The 22,124-nt window shown below is 47.8% G+C and overlaps 1 long non-coding RNA gene across 1 annotated transcript in view; it reads left to right on the top strand.

Annotated features, from left to right (window-relative positions):
• Positions 1-22,124, top strand: part of LOC146027240 (uncharacterized) — a 39,970-nt gene that overhangs the window by 871 nt on the left and 16,975 nt on the right. Inside the window, exon 2 of the long non-coding RNA XR_014454723.1 lies at positions 94-174. This is a non-coding gene — a long non-coding RNA (uncharacterized LOC146027240). The remainder of the gene's footprint in view (positions 1-93; positions 175-22,124) is intronic.

Below are 22,124 nucleotides of genomic sequence, written 5' to 3'. Positions count from 1 at the left end.
TCCTCACATCCCCCTTTTCCAAAGGCACAGAGGTTAGAGCCTGTGGTTGGAGTATTGTAGATGTACATTCTTCATTGCTGTCTCCTCTCCCAGGGCATGAATCCAGCATGAGCGAGACCTGGCTGCTGACATCTGACATCGGCTGGTCCCCCACAGTCACCTCCATGCTACCTGGTTAGTGCTCTCTTCTGCAGCTGCTTTCTGATACCTCTCTCTCCCTGACACCCTCTCTCTCACCCCTTCTCTATCTTCCTACTATCACTGACACCTTCTGTCTTTCTCACCCCCTTCTCTCTCCCCCTCTCTCAGTGCTTCTCTCTATTGATGACACCCTCTCTCTATATATTGTACCCTTTCTCTCTTTCCCCTCTCTATCCCGGACACCATCTCTTTCTTACTGCCTCTCTCTATCCCGAACACCATCTCTCTCACCCCCTTTCTCTTTCCTCTCTCTCTCTCTCTCTCTCTCTCTCTCTCTCTATCCCTGGCATCTTTTTTATCTTCCCTCTCTCTATCCCTGACACCCTCTCTCAGTCCTTTCTGTCTTTTCTCTCTCACCTCCTACTCTCATCCCTTTTTCATCTCCTCTCTATCCCAATATCCCTTCTCACTCTCACCCCCCTCTCTCTATCCCTGAGACCATCTCTCTCTAGTCCCTTTCTCTCTCTCAATTCCCCCATTTCTCTATCCATGACACCCTCTCTTTCTCACCCCCTTCTCTCACCCCTCTATATGTTACACCTTCTCTCTCACCCACTCTCTATCTGTGACACCTCTCACTCCTCTCAATCCCTGACATTATCCCACCCCCTTTCTTTCCTCTCACAGCCCCTCTCTCTATACATAAAATCATCTGTCACCCCCTTTTTCTCATGCCCTCTCTCTGGCACCCTCTATCTCCCCATTTCTCTCTTTCCTCTCTATCAGCCCCTCTCTCTATCCATGACATCATCGGTCACCCTCTTTTTCTCATGCCCTCTCTCTGACACCCTCTATCTTCCCATTTCTCTCTTTCCTCTCTATCAGCCCCTCTCTCTATCCATGACATCATCTGTCACCCTCTTTTTCTCATGCCCTCTCTCTCTGACAACCTTTATTTCCCAATTTCTCACTACCCTCTCTCTCTCTCAGACCCTGTCTGTGACGCACTCTCTCTCTTTCACCCCATCTATCTATCATCACCCTATCCCTATCCTTGACACTTTCTCCCTCTTTCTGTCATTCTCTCACTTTTCCTTACATCAACTTTCTTTCTCTATCTGTCACACACCCTGACACTCTCATTCTCCTCCTGACATTTCCTCAATTTACCTGCCCCCCCCCTGACATTCTCTCACACACATAAACTTTCTCTCTTTCACTGCTCTCTCTTTGTCCCTCTCTCTCATTCTAAAGGGGTGGGACCTGCAGAGGAAACCCAGTCACTGGCAGATGTGCTAGCACACTGCGGGACAGCTGTATTAAGCTTCAAACAATTATAAAAACACAATGAGATAAAGTACCAGCCAATCAGATCACTGTCATTTTTTAACTATAAGCATGTAAGCCTGTAGCAGAGCAATTAGGAGCTAATTGGCTGGTACTTTATCACTTTTCATTTCATCACTTTTTGAAGGTTAGTACATCTGGCCCTGAATGTCATGGAGAGGCTGTTTGTTGGCAGTGGTGGCCTCAAACCCCCCCAAGGTGCCCTATTTAAAAAAGAAAATTAAGAACTTTAAAATATATATACTTTAAAGTTGTAGTTCCCACCAGCGCCGGATTCAAGTATGTCAAATGTATAATATGTCACATCTACTCTATGTGTATAATGATGTATGTGTCAGTATTATGCTCTGCTGTGTAATGTCAGTACTGTATGTAGCCCTCCTGTGTTATGTCAATGTGTAGCCCTGCTATGTGATGTCATGCTGTGAAATGTAGCTGTAGTAGCCCTTCTGTGTAATGTAGCTGAGAGATCAGTGTGCAGCCAGTACTGTGCTTTGTACTTTCATTTTTACCTGCCACTGCAGGACCCCCCCCCCCCCGAGTGACAGTAGACACGCCCATATGTGGAGATAGACACACCCCTTAGGTAGATTGTGATACACCCCCTCAAGAGTGCTCTGCGCGATGCCTTTACGGTGCAATCTATAATCTCCCTGAAACTACTTTTCAAAAGTAGGCAAGTATGCTGTGCTGTGGCTGCAGCAGCAGGAGAGATACTAGGGCTACTAGTAATAATGAAAGAGTGCAGGTGGAACTGACTGTGGTGCTGCACATGACTGGGAGGGGGGGTTCGTGAATGGGAAGGGCTGGAGGGGGGGGGGGAGATCCTACCCTGCTCTTCTGCAACGGCTCTGTTGTCTCTGTTGTGGTGTTTGATTTGATGATACCAGACACAGACACTCCAGGAGCTGCTCTCAGTGTCATACTGGCAGCAACAGGTTCAGGTTCCTCCGAGCAGCGTGAAGTGTCCATGAAGCATCCGGTGTGCTGCCTGAAGAGCACAGTGAGTGACGTGTAATGGGGGCGGGGCCACATGCAGGGGACAGGGAGAGCGGATGTTCGGAAATCCATGAACTGCAGTTTTCGGGGCAAGTGGCAGGATTCATTTCCGCAGGAGAGTAGTGAAGTGTGTGGAGCTGGGCTGTGGATGGGTGCAGCGGAAGCAGCTTACAGCCGGGCAGCGCACAGCTCTCTGCCTGGCTGTTACTGCTTTAAACTGCATAATGGTCATGACAGCGGCGGTCTAATGGGTGGTCCGGTGCACCCCCGGACCACCCCTTAGATTCGCCTATGACCCTAACCATACGCTCACACCCGCATCCTATAACCCTAAATATACACACCCTGCAGCCTATAACACTAACCACACACATACCCCGCAGCCTATAACCCTAACCATACACACACACCCCGCAGCCTATAACCCTAACCATACAAACACACCCTGCAGCCTATAACCCTAACCATACACACCCCGCAGTCTATAACCCTAAGCATGCACACAAACCCCGGAGCCTATAACCCTAACCATATACACCCCACTGAAGCCTATAACCCTAACCATACTCATACTCAGCTACCAAAGGGGGGCGGGTCATCAATTAGTGCATAAACTTTTTTTTAACACAAAATGCCCTATATAGCAGTGCCATATAAACACAATGCCCCCAGCAGTGCCATATATACACATAATGCCACCAGTAATGCCATATATACCCACCAGCAGTGCTAGTTACACAAAGTCCCCCAGCAGTACCAGATAAACAATGCCCCCAGCCAGTGGTGCAAGTCTAAAAAAAAGTAATTAGTGGCACTGTGCGCACGCACCAAAGGCGTGCTCTAAAAAATGCGTTTGGCCACATGGGGCATGGCCAGTGAAAATGGAGGCGTTATACACATATGGCTCCAATAGTGCAGTGCCAGATACACATATGTCCCTAATGGTTCCAGATACACATATGCCCCCATGGTGCCAGATACACATACAGTATGCCCCCAGAGCTTGCGGGCCAGCAGCCAATCAGGAGAATCATGTTCCATCATGTTACAAAGGTAAAATGCAGGCACTGACACCGACACAGTGATCTGTACTACTCTATGGAATATTCTGGTGCATTGTAAATAAATAATTACAATGTATGAAGTGTATTACCGTGACATTTAGCCAGATAAGTTATGGGTAAGGAGAGAGCATAACATGTGATACCTCACTAATATAAGCAGTAGAACAGGCGTTGTACAATGACCCTTTATCAGGGGTAAGTACTGTGTGTGTCCCTCCATCTGCTGTTGGACTACACTTCCCAGCATGCCCTGCCACCATGTGAGCATACTCTAACAGTAAATTTGTGCATGATAGGAGGTGTAGTTCCACACATTGCCAACCCCTACCCTACTTTATCTCACTGCCAGGACCCCACTACTGCACTACCAGGACCCCACTGTGCACAAATTACGCCTGATTTATCCTGTGCACTGTGTGATGGATGCAGGCCACATTTTCTGCAGGACTGGCACCCTCCTGTGGGCTCTCTCCTGGCAGGGGGGGGGGGGGGGGGGGTGCACGCTATATGGAACAGCCAGTTGTTTAAAAACCCGCTCTGAGTGAGGGAGGGATAGAAGCAGAGGTGTAGCTAAGTGCCATGATGCCCAGAGCAAGGGCATGTTTCGCGCCCCCCCCTGTAATGAATTGGGAGCGTGGCTAACATGATATTTGATTTATTTAGACCTAAACATGGTCGATGCTGTATAGCATAACCGATGGTGGGAAGAATACCACAGCATGGCGATCCCACAGTAGGGAATACTGATGGGTTTGGTAAGTATACCAAACCCATCAGTATTGAACAATTAGGGAATAGTGATCACAATATGGTTTCACTGGAAATCAACTTCAGTAAATTACATCAAAAAGGATCTGCAAAAATACTAAACTTCAGAAAAGCGAACTTTGAATTATTCAGGGAAGCCCTAACAGGAATTGGGTGGGAAACGGTTATGGAGGGAAAAAATGCAGAGGAAATGTGGGATACTCTAAAAAAGGTGCTTGACTCACTAACTATTGAATACATTCCTAAAGTAACTAAAGGTAAATTCAACAAAAAAAAGCCACCATGGTTGGACAAAGAAGTAAGGTCAGCTATCAACAATAAAACCAGAGCCTTTAAATTCTATAAAAATAACTTGAATGAGGAGGAGTTCGCAAAATACAAAGAATCAAACAAAACTTGTAAAGGGGTAATCAAAGCAGCTAAAATATTATATGAAGAGTGCATAGCCACTGAAAGCAAAACCAACCCAAAGAAGTTTTTTAAATACATAAATAGTAAACGTTTAATTAAGGAAAACATAGGCCCACTAACTGATACTAGTGGAAAAAGTGTTACTGAGGACAAGGGAAAAGCAAAACTGTTAAATGAGTTCTTCTCATCAGTATTTACTAAGGGAGAGCAGACTGTGGAACGAACATTTACCACAAACGGGACAAATAAGCCAGATCTCATTGTGGATTTCACGCTGAAAGAAATAATACTGAGGCTAAGCAAACTCAAAACAAATAAGTCACCAGGGCCAGATGGGATTCATCCGAGGGTATTAATGGAATTAAGGGATGAACTAGCTACCCCCCTACATTATATCTTTAGCAAGTCACTATCGTCAGGTATAGTACCAAAAGATTGGAGAATAGCAGAGGTAGTGCCAATATACAAAAAAGGAAAAAAGGAAGATCCAGCTAATTACAGACCCGTTAGTTTAACATCAATTGTGGGTAAACTATTTGAAGGATTTTTAAGGGATGGTATCCAGGAATATTTAGATCATCACCGTCTACTCAGTACTAACCAACATGGGTTCGTGAAAAATCGTTCATGCCAAACTAATCTACTAGGGTTCTATGAAGAGGTTAGCAAAAACCTCGATAATGGAAATGCTGTAGATGTGATTTTCCTAGATTTCGCTAAAGCATTTGATACTGTCCCACACAAGAGATTGATTAATAAAATGGAGAACCTAGGATTGGGTGAAAATATCTGCAGATGGGTAGGGAATTGGCTATGTAATAGAGAACAAAGAGTGGTTGTGAATGGTGCCGTATCAGATATGATACCGGTACTAAGTGGAGTGCCCCAGGGTTCGGTTTTGGGGCCCATTTTGTTTAACATTTTTATTAACGATATTGGGATAGGGTTACTCAGCAATGTATCCATCTTTGCGGACGATACAAAACTTAGCAAAGTCATCAAATCACCAGAAGATGTCACCATGCTTCAAAATGATCTTGCAATTCTAGATGAGTGGGCAAAAAAATGGAAGATGAGGTTCAAATGTAGATAAATGTAAGGTTATGCACCTTGGGAGACACAACCAGTGTGCAAGTTACAACCTTAGCGGAGAGGAACTGGGTAATTCCATACTTGAAAAGGATCTAGGAGTCCAAATAGACAGCAATCTAGGATGTAGTGCCCATTGTAATGTAGCTACAAAAAAGGCCAACAAAATTCTGGCATGTATTCCCTTTCAATAGTTTTTTATTGAGAATTTTGTTCCGTTAACCACGGAAGGGGATGGGGTACAGAAAACAGAAATAAATGGGGAGGGGTGAGGGAACAAGGGGAGGGGAAAGTCCAGGTACATGGGGTCATTGTGGTAATTATACATCGAGATAACATTCTTAAATAACAAGAAAAGAAATTAAGAGCAATAGTTCACGTACAGTATCAATCAATCTCCAGTAGAAGGTTAGCTCCCTCACCTGAGGTGGAGTAGTCATACCAGCTAGACCATTTGATTAGGGGAGAGTTGGCCTTAAGAGAGTATGGGAGTCCTATGGTTTCCATCTGGAAAGCATGCTGGATCTTCCTAATGATTTTAATGAGAGATGGGGGGGATGGAGTTTTCCAATTTTGTGCTATTGCAGCTCTGGTGGCTATTAGAATATGGCCTAATACATGGTGGCAAGTGTTGGGTAACGTATTTGGGTATATATGGAGCAGTGCTAGCTCGGGGGATATTGGGATTGAGTGATGTAATACTTTCGCCGCTAAGGCAAAGACATTTTTCCAGAGCTGGAGGATCTTAGGGCAGGACCAAAACACATGAAAAATATCTCCCGTCTGGCCACAGTTCCTCCAACATTGATTGGATATTGTGGGCCAAATCTTGTGCAATTTAACCGGTGTGAAATAAAGACCGTGTAACAATTTGAAATGCATTTCTTTGTGATTAGTACATTTGGACATGGTATGTGATGAGGTGAAGATTGATTCCCATTGTTTCTGGGTGAATGAGCATTTCAAATCAGATTCCCATTTCAATTGTAGAGATGATTTACTATTCATTGAATCTTCTTGGGCTATAGTGTACCAGAATTTAATAGAGCCTTTGCAGTTCCCAGAGGATATCTTGGCCAGAATATTAGGTGGGGGGAGAAGTATCGGCCCTGAGGACCGTATGGAGCTATTTATCCAATGTACTACACGAGTGTATGAAAAAAGTTCCGAAGGGTGAAGTTTAAATTGAGATTGTAGTGAAGTAAAAGGGGTGATCGATGTGCCATCTACTATTTCAGTGATTGAGTCAATGCCTAGGGATTGCCAGGAGGCCAAGTTCAGATCTGGGATTATACGGGAGAGCGCCTGTAGAGAGAGTTTACGGGTAGGCAGAGTGAGTGACTTAGATGGAAGTACAAGCTCATCCCATGCTTTCAGTGAATCAGAGATGGCTCGCGGGGTATTGCCTGAGAGGGGTCTCTGTTGAGTTGGGATCCACAGTAGGTCCGTTAAGGGGACATAGGGGTATAGTAGTCTCTCTAAGTCCACCCATTGTTTTGTACCCTGAGGCAGGGACCAATCACCGATTTGTGCAGCTAGGCAAGCAAATTGGTATTTTTTCAAGTCTGGAACACCCAGGCCACCAAACTTCCGCAGTCTAGCAATCCGTGCATAGGCTATTCTTGGGGGCTTCTTTTTCCAGATATATTTTAATATTATGGAGTGTATCTGGCCAATAACTTTCTGGGGGATCAAATATGGTATTGAGCGAAACAAGTACATTAGTTTTGGGAGGATTGACATTTTAAAGGCTGCTATTCTCCCTAGCCATGATATTTCCAAATCCACCCATCTCTTTGTTAGCGACTCTATTTGGGCCATAGGTGGTGAGAAGTTAAACTCTGTAGTCTTGGATAGGTAGTTGGATATTTGAATACCGAGATAGAGGATAGAGTCTGATTTCCAGTTGTATTTGTAGGTCTGTTTGAGTCGAGATAGTGTGTGTGGCTTTATATTAAAAGGTAAAGCCTCAGTTTTAGACGTATTTAGTTTGTAAAGTGAAGCCGCCGTGTAGTGTGAAATAACTTCATGGACAATGGGGAGAGAGATTGTTGGTTTCGATACAAATAAGGGGACGTCGTCCGCAAATAAGCTGAGCTTATGTTGAGACGTCCCAACCTGTATACCAGGGAAGGACTGAGATTGGCGAATGGCTATCGCTAAAGGTTCTATTGCTAAAACATACATAAGGGGAGAAAGGGGACATCCTTGTCTCGTACCATTAGAGATTTTAAAAGGAGATGAGGAGAAGCCATTCGTATAAACTAATGCCGTTGGGGAGCTATAGAGGGCAAGTATGGAAGACAATATCTCGCCTCTCAAGCCATTTCTCGCTAAAATTTCCTGGAGAAAGCCCCAATGCAGCCTATCGAATGCCTTCTCAGCATCAAGTGAAAGAAAAAGGGCCTCTTCTTTGCTAGTTGTAAGATATTCGGCTAAGTTGAAGACTCGTCTAGTGTTATCAGTTGATTGTCTGCCCCTAACAAAACCGACCTGGTCGGGGTGAACAATCTGGGGGATAAAGGGGGCAAGTCTGTTCGCTATCAATTTAGAGAAAATTTTTAAATCTGTGTTGAGTAAGGCTATCGGTCTATAATTGGAGCAGAGGGAGGGGTCTTTACCTTGTTTGTGAATAGTGATGATTTGAGCTTGTTGCATTTCTTCAGGCAATGACCCGTGGTCTGTGGCATGTTGATATAATGGAGTGAGAAGTGGGGTGAGGTCTGGGGCAAATTGTTTATAGAAGGAATTAGTGTAACCGTCAAGGCCAGGTGCCTTCCCTTGGGGCAGAGAATTAATAACCGTCTTAACTTCCTCTTCTGTCCAATGTGAATTCAGGGAATCTAAATTGGCAGGGGACAGAGACTGGAAATGGAGGTCCTCTAAAAAAGAAGAGATCAACGTGGGAGTGGGTTGGATCGTATCGGAGTCCGCATGTAGGTTGTATAGTTTTTTGTAGTAGTCGGCAAATGCCTCTGCAATATCAGATGGGTTAAGGAGTTTCCTCCCATCTGGGGTTTGGATGAGTTTGATTCTATTTCTAACTCGACGCGCTCTCAATTTGTGAGCCAAGAAGGCATTAGATCTATTACCTAACGTGTAGTATTTCTGCTGGAGTCTAGTATAGGCGTATTTCATGCGGTCGAGAAATAAAGTTTGGAGCTGATTGCGGATTGAGACTAATTCCTTTCTCAAGAGACGGGATGGTCGGGATCTATTTAGAGATTCTACTTGTAGCAATTGTTTTTCCAAATCTTCCTGCTTTTGTAAAGCACGTTTTTTGAGGCCTGCTCCAATTTGTATAAATGTGCCTCGTAGTACAGCTTTTAGTGCACACCAATGGGTGGGTACGGAAGTGTGGAGTGGGGAGTTTGTGGCTAGGTATGAATGTAAAGCCTCTGAGACCGCAGAGCATGCCTCCGGGGATCGTAGTAAGTACTCCGGGAGTCTCCAGGGGCGAGGTGGTAATTTGGAGTTGTGGATGTTCCAAGACCAAGTCACAGCCGCGTGATCCGACCAGACCACGGGGACTATGGACGATTTGGTGGTATGTTGGAGTAACCACTTATCCAATAGGATTAAGTCTATGCGGGAGTAAGAATTGTGTACGTGGGAGAAAAAACTATAGTCTCTGCCCGTTGGGGATTTTGTCCGCCAGACATCGTATAAGTCGTATTCTATCAACAAGCGGCTTAATGGGCTTAGTGTGCGAGGCGTTCTGGAAGTGACTGAGGGTTGTGGAGCTTTGTCTAGTTTCTCATCTGGGACTATATTGAAGTCTCCCATAAGTATCACATGGCCTTTCTGTACCTTTTGGATAGTGGCAAATAGTTTACGTAGGAAGGTAATCTGATTGGTATTTGGGGCATATAGTGATACTATGGTTATTACCTTATCTTCTAGTTTCCCCACCAAAATTAAGTAGCGTCCATCTTTATCAGATACTTGCGAAATCAGGTCAAACTGTACCGAATTATGGAAAAGAATAGCTACACCTTGCTTCTTGAAGGGGCCATTGGCAAAGTAGCCTACTGGGTAGCGGGAGTTATGAAAGGAAGGTGGGGCCAGTGCAGTAAAGTGTGTCTCCTGTAGGCCTACGACTGTGGCTTTTTCCTTATGGAAGGTTTCTAGAGCTTGACGCCTCTTATTTGGGGAGTTCAGACCGTGTACATTCAATGAAAAAAATTTAACCATTTGGGAAATTAAAGGGAGGAGATATATTTAGTGAGGTGGTATATGTACCGGCGGACTTAGAGGAAGGGAGGGGAATAACAGTGGGGAAGCATAAAAGGAGATAAACATCATTTGGAAAGGGGAAAGGGATGGGGTAGTAGAGAACTGCAATGACCCTAGAACAAGGGTCAGAGTGTTTGCTGCCTAAAAAAAAAATTGGCAACAAAGCAAAAAACATTAGGGGAGTGACCTTACTTGGGTCCCTCTCATGCATTCTAAACAATAGATAACGAGTAACTGATGTAAACATATATAGCATTCTATATCAACGACAGAAGATAATGCAAACTATTAAGTATATAACTTTAGAGATGGGGGAATCACTGGTGTACAGTGAGAGGGGTGTATTCCCGTAACATATCGTAAACAAGCAATCTAGCATAAATTTATATCAGTGACATAGTGACTCACACACACCTGGGAATACATTGGCAGTCCAAGTGATTCTGGGGGATGAAGCCCAATACGGAGAAGTGGAAGAGTTGACCTGTGAGGACTCACATCTCTATCTCAAGGGTATCGGCCGGTACGGCCCAGTTAGTTATAGAGGATATCATGGGCGTCTATTTCCTTTCAGTCCACAGGCACTTGGGCAGATGCAGCAGGTTTTGGAACAGGGATCGTGATATCCCAGTCCTCCAGCAGCTTAACTCCAGCTTCGAAGGAGGAGATCACGAATGAGGATGAATCATATCTTATGATGAGTTTTACAGGGAATCCCCATCTGTATTGTATGTCATTGTCTCTTAAGGCTGGAGGCCACCTAGAATGTCAGACCCATCCGCCAGTCTGGCTGCTTTGAGGATTTCTTCCTTAATGTGGTAGAAGTGAATTCTAAGGAGAACGTCTCTGGGGTAAGTGGATGTGAAGTTCCCCCTGGGTTTGGGCAGCCGGTGGATGCGGTCGATGACCAGGTCTTGAAGCGTAGCTGTCGGGAGCAGTTTTTGAAACAGTTTAGTGGCATATTCCTTTAGTTCCGCGGGGGCCACAGAGTCAGGCACACCGCGAATCTTCAGGTTGTTCCTTCTAGACCTGTCCTCCAGGTCCGCCATTTTATCCCGCATTGAGGCGACCTCTTCTTGTAGCTCAGAATGTGAGGTAAGCAAGTCGTTATGAGACGTCACTAATTCCTGCATCTTGTTTTCTAAGTGGTCGGTGCGGCCCGCTATTCCCACTATGTCCTCTCTGAGCGTTTGGATTGAGGTGTCTAGGCCAGTGAGGATGTCTGTGCGGAACACCGATAACATTTTAAGCATAGAGTGGGTTGTAAGCGGGGCCTGCGGGTCAAGATCCATTTCCATATCTGCAAGGGAATTAGGAGATGTGGATTTGGAGGATTTGGACGGAGTAATAGAAGATCTCGGAGGTGTGAGTGTGGATTTCTGGGCCTGAGCTTCGGGCTCTATGAAGCGTACAGGTGCGGGCCTTTTGGGGGTTTTTGCTCCTTTTTTTGACGGCATGGCAGGAGGGCAGTGGCGTCTGTAGCAGCGATAGCTTTAAGCAGTGGATGCTGGGAGATAGCTCTGTGTAGAATGCTATATGGGCTGCATGAAAGGGAAGATACAGGTGTATAATCACATGTCCTTTATTTCTTGTGTAGTTTGTGCTGGTGATGCGAGGGACCCATAGAGGAGATATCAGCCAGGGCTATTCACATTGTTACTGCAGCTGCTGGCATGTTGGTGCTGTGAGCTGGGTAGCAGGTGTGAGTGGGGAGCACTGCTCTCAGCTGGGGAACCAGCGCTCCACAGCTCCAGTCAGGAGAGGCACTGGGACAGGTTGCACCACTTGTATGGGACTTTAGTTTTCTAATAGTCTGCAGCCAGATCTCAGCAGCTTGCATAGATCTGTTTCCCACTGCCACTACCAAGATGGCCGCCGCTGCACCTGAGTGGGGAGCTGGGCCCAGAAAGGGGATCAGAGCAGGTAGGCAGGACTTACCACAGCTCCCCCGGCTCAGGGGTTCGTCTGGGGGATGTCTGGGGATGTCCAGGTGCCTGCTGGTGGGTTTATAGAGGCTCCGGCGGCGCCGTCCCGCCGCGGAGCTCGATTTCCGCCTGACTCCCAAAATTTAGGCCCCGGCTCCGGAGTCGCGAGTAGGCCGCGACCCGCGAGAGCCTGCAGACAGGCCTCCCGGCTCTGCTGTCACCCGCGGTCGGGCACCGGAGGGTTGGGTAGGTGCAGGGGGTCTCTCAGGGCTCAGTCCAGAGCGGGTGGGCCCCTGCAGGACCGTTTTGAGGGCAGACTTCCCGGGAGCTCACTGGGAGTGCTGCTACTCGTGATGGCTGTCAGGCCACGCCCCCCCATTCTGGCATGTATTAAGAGGGGAATGGAAACTAGGGACTCAAGGGTAATTATGCCACTATATAAAGCATTGGTGAGACCTCACCTAGAGTACGGAGTACAGTTCTGGGCCCCACACTATAAAAAGGACATCATAGAATTAGAAAAAGTCCAAAGGCGAGCAACAAAGCTTATTAGGGGAATGGAGAATTTAAGCTACGGGGAGAGATTAAGCAATTTGGGACTATTTACATTAGAAAAGAGACGTTTAAGGGGGGACATGCTCAACATGTACAAGTATATCAAGGGCCAATATAAGGAACTGTCACACACCCTATTTTCTACTAGAAAGGAATCTAGGACGCGAGGGCATGAGTATAGATTAGAAGAAAAAAGATTTCATTCAGCTAGTAGAAAGAATTTCTTTACGGTCAGAACAGTCAAACTCTGGAACTCTCTTCCCAGAGAGGTGGTAACGGCTGGCTCATTAAATGCGTTCAAGGCAAAGTTGGACAAACATTTACTGGAGAAAAACATCCATGGGTACAAATAAGAAATATAATTTGTCTGTAAAATACCAGAACCTACCAAATCAGCAATGGATATCTATACCAGGTTGAACTAGATGGACGCAAGTCTTTTTTCAGCCTTACCTACTATGTAACTATGTAACTATGTAAGAACCTGTCAGGATTCCCTCCTCTGGGATGGCAGTTCTGTGGTAATCTGAACGCCGGCATCCCCCTCGTCAGTCATCTTCCTCTCACATATCAAGTCATTTACTTAACATAATTTAATCAATCATTAACTCCCACAAAAGCAATTATCCCTTCACCCCCATAATGACCCCTCCCCTCCTTCTATAACTTTCCCCCCTAATACTTCTATTTAACCCCTCCCCTTCCAACTTGCCTGTTGCTGGGTCAAAATTCGGCTCTGTTCTGTACCTACTACCCCAGATGGATCCCTGCCTTGTGGAGTTCACAGGCAGCTTTGGGTGGTGGAGTCACTGTCGGTACTAGTGCAAGGATGAGGCAGCACCATTGGAGGAGGAGGCTGGGAGTCGCAGGGACCAGGGGCGTAACTAGAACTTTGTGGGCCCCATAGCAAAATATCTTGAAAGGGCCCCCCATCTTCTTTTGGAGCAAGAGAGCAAAGTGTTAGGGAGAGAGGGAGAAGGATCCAACAGGAGAGGCAGAAGGATGGATGGACAGAGATACATATGGGGGTATAAACGTCCGGAAGGGAGGGCAGCAGGTGTGCATAAAGGTATAGACGGACCCATAGGAGTGAGGGGAATAGATGGACAGATGGATGGATAGGAGGTGCAAAGATGCATGGACAGAAGGGAGCGAGGGGGCATATATGGACAGACAGATGGATACGAGCGGGCATAGATAGGCAGAAGGGAGGGGCATAGATCGTGAGACAGGAGGAGCATAGACAGATGTAGGATGGGAGGTGGCATAGATGGACAGACGAGAAGACCGCATCATATGGGGTTACAGACAGACTGGTGGGATGGGACACAGATGGACAAATGGAGGGGTGAGAGGGGGCATGCATAGACAGACGGAGAGATGGGAGTGATGGGGCATAGACACATTCTATATTTGTCACGAACCTGACTTGATTCACATTTATTTCCTGATGCTGGTCTGGTTCCTAGCTGCTGCTGTTGCAGCTGCTTTCCATTCCTCAGTGATTAACTCCAATGAAGCTTCCTGAGTTCTGCACTAGTCACATGTTCCAGGTACTCAAGGTATAATTCTTAGTTCTGGCGGCTGCTGCTGCTGCAGCTACAGACAATTAGCAATCACCTGGAGGAATATAAGCCAGCTTCCCAGAGTCCTCCTTGCCTTGAACAACTGTTCATTCTGCTTCCTGAGAGGTTACCCCAGAGACAGAGAGTTCCAAGGCTCCTGGTTATCCAGTCTCCAGTGATCCCATCTCCAAGTGTCCTGCTGCTACTGCTACTACTTACCTGGTTCCGGTCATCTCCAGAGACTCCTGCTAATTCCATCCTGCGGTTGAGTGAGCAAGCTATTCCCTGCAGAGGATACAACTGGCACTGGCTAGCAATCTCCCGCAGCTCCCAGGCTGCCAACTGTCATCACCGGCTCCCAGGCCGTCTCGCAGCTCCCAGGCTGCCAACTACAACTCCGGCTCCCAGGCCATCCCGCAGCTCCCAGGCTGCCAACTGTCATCACCGGCTCCCAGGCCGTCTCGCAGCTCCCAGGCTGCCAACTACAACTCCGGCTCCCAGGCCATCCCGCAGCTCCCAGGCTGCCAACTGTCATCTTCGGCTCCCAGGCCATCTCGCAGCTCCCAGGCTGCCAACTACAACTCCGGCTCCCAGGCCGTCCCACAGCTCCCAGGCTGTCTACTATCTTCCCCGGCTCTCAGGCCGTCTCCAAAGACATTTCCTCATTTCTCCAGTGTCCTCACTCCCAGCCCGCGTCCAGAGGACCAGGACAGGGGGCCGCGACCTGCTTGCCAGACGCAGCCAAGCCCATAGTTCCTTGTGGGACTCCCTGGTGAACACCGCTGGCAAGTTAGACTCCGCGCCCCTGCTTCTGGTCTCCGCCAACCCTCTGGTTCGCTCTGCTCGGGTTCCCAGTGTATGTCATATATAAAGTCTCTTGCTCAAATCTGCTCCCAGAGTTTATCCTGTGTCAGCGAAGCTCCCAAGACTCCAGGCTTCCCAGTCTCATCTGAGAATCCATCCTGTTGCTATACCCGTGCCTCCAGTCGCCTCCATTCTGACTGTCGACATCCTACGTCGACAACTCCCGCCGCTTCCAGACTGTTCACTGTCAGTTGCCAACACTGAGTTACTGTGCCCTGCTTTCCCTGTGTAGGTCACATACCAAACCTTCTATATCCTGCTACCCAGCGCCCTCCACTGGCCCACCACGGTCACAGCTGAGAACACAAGAACCCTCGGTGCTGACAATATTATAAGTTTGTGTACCCCCTTTTATGTCTTATGCTAATCACCCCACCTATTATATGCTTGGTGCTTAATCCCCCCCCCCCCCCAGCTTCCACCCCTTTCACAGTACATACATTATGCCAAATACACACAAACCCCCCCCCCCCACATTCCCCCTCCATGCACACTTAATGATCATTATTAGATGCCATTACCATGTACTATTAAAACTCACTGTTTCTGGCTGTGCTGGAAACCAGATGACCTGGGCAGCAGCAGCACTGTTCTCTGCATGCCCTGTCTGCTTGCTGATGCTGAGGTAGGCCGGGTCAGGACAGGCAGGCAGGATCAGAGGACCCGGGGACAGCCTGGGGGCACTGACCTCTCCTCCTTTAGCCGCGGTTTCCTTCCCAGCTGGAGGAGCATAGAGGAGGCACCCGGCGAGGAGAAGTGCCGGACAATGCTGCCACTGCTGCGCTGCTACACCAGCAGCTCGTGCGCAGCATTCCACCCACGAGAACACCCCATCTGCCTCCGCCCTCTTCCCTACATGTAACTGTCGGGGCTGCACCACACGTGTCTTCCGCGTTCCTTACATGTAACTGCCGGTCCCCGCTGGGACCCAGACTGCAGGGACCCCAGTAGTAAAAAAAAATTAAAGTTTTTTGAGAGGGTGCTCTGTTGTTACACCACTGCCAGGGACATCCTTGGTAGGATGGGGGCAGAGGACGCCTAGGATACTACAGCTGCCCAGCAGCAAGCTGGGAGCCCCGTTCCCCCACAGAGGGGAGAAGGCAGAGGATGTGATGTGCGGCCTTTCCTGAGCACACATCACTTGTGCAGCGGTGCCACTCTGTCATTGAGCCTAGCCAGTCTGGTGGGTGGTCAGGCAGGCGCCGGGTTGGGCAGCCGCAGCACACAGCTGAGCGCTGAGGCACATTAAGTGAGTCCCAGCCAACTCCCGGCCCGGGGTTCATTTGAGGGGGGGGGCATCAGCGCCCTGCACCCCGTCGGTGCCCGGAGCGTGTGCTCCAGTGTCTCCGCCCTCCCTACGCCCCTGGATAGAAGGCACCAACCTGTGTGCTCCGCGCCGTGCCAGTAGTCCTGCTCAGGAGGAGGTGGAGGGAGCAACAGTGCACCACAGAGGAGGAGGACCAGAAAGGGGGAGAAGAGACTGTCCATCAACCTGGTTGCTGCAGTCAGGGGGCGCAACCAGGCGCCGTGCAGGACGGAGCTCTCTGCAAGTATGTACGGCAAAGGCTAGAGGTTCCGGAACGCCGTTCCTGATTACGTCATTTTTTATCTGAACTGCAGGAACGGCGTTCCGGCAGAAAAATAGCCCTGCCCTATCCATACACACCCCGCAGCATATAACCCTAACCATACACCCCCTGCAGCCTATAACTCTAACCATACACACACACACCCTGTAGTCTATAACCCTAAACCTACACACACACCCCGCAGTGTCATGACCACCATGGCTGCTACCCAGCTCCCCTGTGCTGTGCCCAGCCCTAGGTCCTGCATCAGCGTGTCTCCTACCCTGGCGCTCACCTCTGCTCCTGTTCCTTGTGCCGGTGGGGTGCATATGCCCGCACTCTCACCGCGTGGTGACAGTAGTGCTGTGTGCTCCGGTGCCACGCAGGGCATAGGTGGCGTGAGACGTGAGCTGCCATGTGTGTCTGTGCCTGGTTAGGCCTCTGGCTGGAAATGCCGGCAACTGCGCAGCTGCACACACTCACCGCCGGCTGGTTTCTGTCACCTCCGCTGGCGGCCGCCATCTTTTGAGATCCTGCAACCTGTCCTGTGCGGCTCCACCTCCTCCTGTCAAACGGCTATCCCAGGGGCGGATTGGCCCACCGGGAAACCGGGCCGTTTCCCGGTGGGCCGGCACATTTTACAGTTGTAGCGGCCGCCCACCCTCCCTGGCTGGGCTGCGGCCCGCCGAACCGCCATCTCCGCGGTTACCGGCCGCGGCCGCAGCAAAATACTCTAATCAAAGATGGCCGCGGCCGGCCTCAGCTGTGACCAAACTAAAAATGGCCGCGGGAGGGCTGGTGCGCATGTGCGGCCGCACGCAGCACCTCCCGCGGTGCTTTCAGCCCGATAAACAGAGCTGACAGCTTCGGCTTCCTCCTCCTAGTGAGTTTTTTTTTACTGCTGTGCTGCTGGCTGACAGCAGGGGGAGCTAGCTGCGGAGACAGCGTGCAGCTCAGCTCCTCTCAGGCTGTACTCCATGAGGCCGGGGGATGCAGGAAGTCTCTTTAGAACCTGAAGCAGGGAACGTGAGTGTTAAATGCCTTTGTTATTATGGCATTTGCTCTCCTGATATTGAGAGGGGAGTGTGTGTGTCTGTATGCTATATGTGTCAGTGTGTACATGATGTGTGCATGTGTGTGTCTGTGTACATGCTGTATATGTGTGCTATGTTATGCTTTGTGTGTGTCAGTGTGTATATGCTGTGTCTATGCATGCCATGTGTATATGCTGTATGTATGTATATGATATATGTAAGTAATGTGTGTATATGCTATGTGTGTTGATGATTGTATGTACTGTATGCTTGGATGTATATGTTGCATCATGTTTTTTATGCTAGTGTGTGTGTGTGTGTGTGTTTGAAGTGTGTATATATGCACTGTCTGTGTCTGTAGTGTGTAGTATGTGTGATGTTTTTGTGAGTATGCCATGTATGTATGTATGTATGTACAGTCTGTGTACAAAAGTGTGTGTGTAATGATGTACAGTACAGGGAAGTTATTGCGGTAGGAAGAGGCGTGGGGCTTATTGCAGCACTGCTGCTGCTGGGTCTCCGAAAGACAGCCAAGGTCGGACCCGGATACAGCGGCGGACCCGGAGCTTCCTGACCATGCCAGGAATCTGCCTCTCGTGCATGCCGTCTCCTGTGGGTGCAGGAGGAAGCACCACTTCCTACATGTGTGTATAGTATGTATGTATTTATGTATGAATGAGACGACAGTGTGTGTAGGATGTATGAATGAGGGTGGGTGTGTAGTATGTATGTATGTATGACGGCGTCAGTGTGTGTAGTTTGTATAAATGACGGCGGCAGTGTGTGTGTGTAGTATGAATGAGGGAGACAGTGTGTGTAGTATGTATGAATGAGGGCGGCAGTGTGTGTAGTATGTATGAATGAGAGCGGCAGTGGGTGTAGTATGTATGAATGAGAGCGGCAGTGTGTGTAGTATGTATGAATGAGAGCGGCAGTGTGTGTAGTATTTATGAATGAGGGCGACAGTGTGTGTAGGATGTATGAATGAGGGTGGCAGTGTGTAGTATGTATGTATGTATGTATGACGGCGACAGTGTGTGTAGTTTGTATAAATGATGGTGGCAGTGTGTGTGTAGTATGAATGAGGGCGACAGTGTGTGTAGTATGTATGAATGAGGGCCGCAGTGTGTGGAGTATGTATAAATGATGGCGGCAGTGTGTGGAGTATGAATGAGAGCGTCAGTGTGTGTAGTATGTATGAATGAGGGCGGCAGTGTGTGTAGTATGTATGAATGAGGGTGGCAGTGTGTAGTATGTATGTATGTATGTATGATGGCGTCAGTGTGTGTAGTTTGTATAAATGATGGCGGCAGTGTGTGTGTGTGTGTGTGTGTGTGTGTGTGTAGTATGTATGAATGAGGGTGATAGTGTGTGTAGAATGTATGAATGAGGGCGGCAGTGTGTAGTATGTATGTATGTATGTATGACGGCGTCAGTGTGTAGTTTGTATAAATGACGGCGGCAGTGTGTGTGTAGTATGTATGAATGAGGGTGATAGTGTTTGTAGAATGTATGAATGAGTGAGGCAGTGTGTGTAGTATGTATAAATGAGAGCGTCAGTGTGTGTAGTATGTATGAATGAGAGCGTCAGTGTGTGTTGTATGTATGATTGAGAGCGGCAGTGTGTGTAGTATGTATGAATGAGAGCGGCAGTGGATGTAGTATGTATGTATGTATGTATGAATGAGGACGACAGTGTGTGTAGGATGTATGAATGAGGGTGGCAGTGTGTAGTATGTATGTATGTATGTATGTATGAATGACGGCGTCAGTGTGTGTAGTTTGTATAAATGACGGCGGCAGTGTGTGTGTGTGTGTGTGTGTGTGGTATGTATGAATGAGGGCGGCAGTGTGTGGAGTATGTATAAATGATTGTGGCAGTGTGTGTAGAATGTATGAATGAGGGCGGCAGTGTGTGGAGTATGTATGAATGAGAGCGGCAGTGGGTGTAGTATGTATGAATGTAGAAGATGCTGGTACCTGGTAGAATATGCTGCTATCTGGGTCCTGGGGGAGAGGGAATGTAAAATGAAGGTAGATTCTACCTCCATTTTACATTTTTATTTGATTTAATTTGATTGCTCTGCATTGGATTAAACATTCCAAAGTGCACTAGTGGAGGGGGGCCTTTACACTTGAAAAGAGACCCCCTCCCACCTCATAACATTTTGCATCATTCAGTGAGGAGCATACAGCGAGGAGCCCTAGAAGACAGAAGGAGAAGAAAAGAGAAGAAAGACAGAAGGAGAAGAAAAGAGAAAGACAGAAGGAGAAGAAAGAAGACCAAGAACATGGTAAGTAAAAGAAAGATCATTATCTTGGCAGTCAGTTGTTGTTTTAGGGGGAGGGCAGTGCACCAACACCAACACATGCCCCCTGTCATTAAACACTAGTGAAAAACATAATAATGTGTATGGGTGGAGGCAGAAGCAGCCTGATCTGTGTCCCACACAGGGACGTAACTATCTGTGTGCCAGTTGTGCCTTGCCCACAGTGCATTTGCACTGTGGGCACACCATCTGGCAGCACCGTTTACCCACCACTGGCTGCTAGCAGCTGAACTACTGATGATGAGAGACAGGGACAGGAGGAGAGCGCAGCGCAGAACGCACTCATGCTCCCCTCTCGGCTGACATTTCAATTATGTATAATGGGCATCACGGTGTATGGCATATGTATAATGGGCATCACGGTGTGTGACCTACAGTATGTATAATGTAGAAAATTTTGTGGGGAATGCTCGCGCTGACTACTTATGATAGCGAGGGGGCTGCCTGGCTGGAGTGGTCCAAGCTCCTACAAGTGGTATTTATAGTATGTGGGTAACCCGGCGCTCAACCTCTTATGTATATCATGGTGTGTATACTGGGTGTGAATTGAAAAAGAAAGAGTGACACGTATTCCCTTTGAAGGATTTATTGTGCTGTACAGCTGAGTAAAAAAATGTGATATTGCAGTATGAGTCCGTATATCTGTATCACCTGGTGCTGCACGATGGATATATAACACCTTGGTGGGGAAGGGGGCTGTTAAACTGCAGTATCGGTGGAGGGGGTATAGGGACTGTGATAAAGACTCACAGTGGGTGGATAAGGGGGGGGGTTGGGGGGAATTGCAGATGCAAGAGCCGTCTATACACACTGAGTGCTGGAGGGTGGAAGTAAGCACGATGGTGTAACCGGGCTTGCACTGACAATAAAAGTCTGTGGTAAGTTCTTAAGTGAAGTCTCCGTGAGAACACAGATTAATGTCCAATGTAAAGATATATCAGTCAGTGCTCGGAGGTCAAGGTGAGAGTGTGAGTGTCACCGGGGGCTGGCGTCCCTAACCGCCCGGTGGTACACTCCGCCCTTACCCGATACCTGGATCTTCGGTGAACGTCCCTCGCCGCAGATCTGATGTTTTTCACCGGCGCGTGCAGCAGCAGCCGGCAGCGATGTCCCGAAGCTCCACGGCGTTGACCGTCACTTCCGGGTTCGGCTGGGGAGCGTGCGCCCTGGATTCAGGTGTTCGCCGGAGCTGTATGTGCTCAACTCCAATGGAGGAGACTTGAAGATGGAAGTCTGGTTGTATGGTGGAGCTGTGTCCAACGCGTTTCGGCCGACTTCGGCCTTTTTCAAGGATAGTTTGTGCAGACAATGGAGTGGGCTAAATAGCACTTTGAGTCCCGCCTCCAATTCATGATTGGTGGAGTTATGCTGTCACTCAGATACCGTTCTGCTCGTGTCAAGATTGGTGTATCTGTGACTTGCTGCAGATAGTTTTTCTGTTTAAATGAGTACTAAAATCCACGGTCTATGTGTGGCATATATTACTCATATGGATAATAGACCGCAATTCTTTTATGGTGCGTATATTTATCCTAGGTGCCCATTATGAAATTCAATGTTGAGACCATTGGGTTGCAGGGTTTTTAAAGTGAAAATCCAGTATAATTCCCTCCTATTTAATACTTCTACATGATCCCCGCCTCTCCAGTTGATGTTAGGTGACTCTATGGCCTGAAATGTCAATCCCTTGGGGTTGGATCCATGTGATTCAAGAAAGTGAAGGGAGACGCTGTGTTTCCTATAGCCAATTTTAATGTTGCGGATGTGTTCATAAATCCTGTTTTTTAAGGGTCTCACTGTCCTCCCTACATATTCTAGCCCACAGGGGCATCTTAACAGGTAGACCACCCCTTTAGTTTCACACGAAAGGTGTTGTGTGAATCTGTACGTGTCTTTTGTGGTGCTTGATGTCCAGATTCCTGTGCCTTTGGTAGTGATCTTAGTGAGGTTTTTGCAGCCTGCACATTTGCCACATAAGAAGAATCCCTTACTGTCAGTCAGTCTGGTCTGTATGAGTTCTGTAGGTTTAATATGATTTTTAACCAGTTTTTGTCTGAGATCTGGAGCCTTCCTAAAGATGAGTCTGGGTTTTTCTGTCAAGTGGGTTTGTAATTGATGGTCCTGTCTCAGTATGTGCCAATGTTTCTGTAATATGTTTTTCAGTTGTCTGGAGGATTGATTATACTGTGTGATGAATGTGACCTCTTGTAGTTCTGTCTGTATTTTGG

The sequence above is a fragment of the Crinia signifera genome, chromosome 1 (assembly GCF_055691185.1).
Source record: "Crinia signifera chromosome 1, ASM5569118v1, whole genome shotgun sequence".
In the NCBI taxonomy this organism is placed as follows: Eukaryota; Metazoa; Chordata; class Amphibia; order Anura; family Myobatrachidae; genus Crinia; species Crinia signifera.
This window is presented reverse-complemented; position numbering and strand designations above follow the sequence as displayed.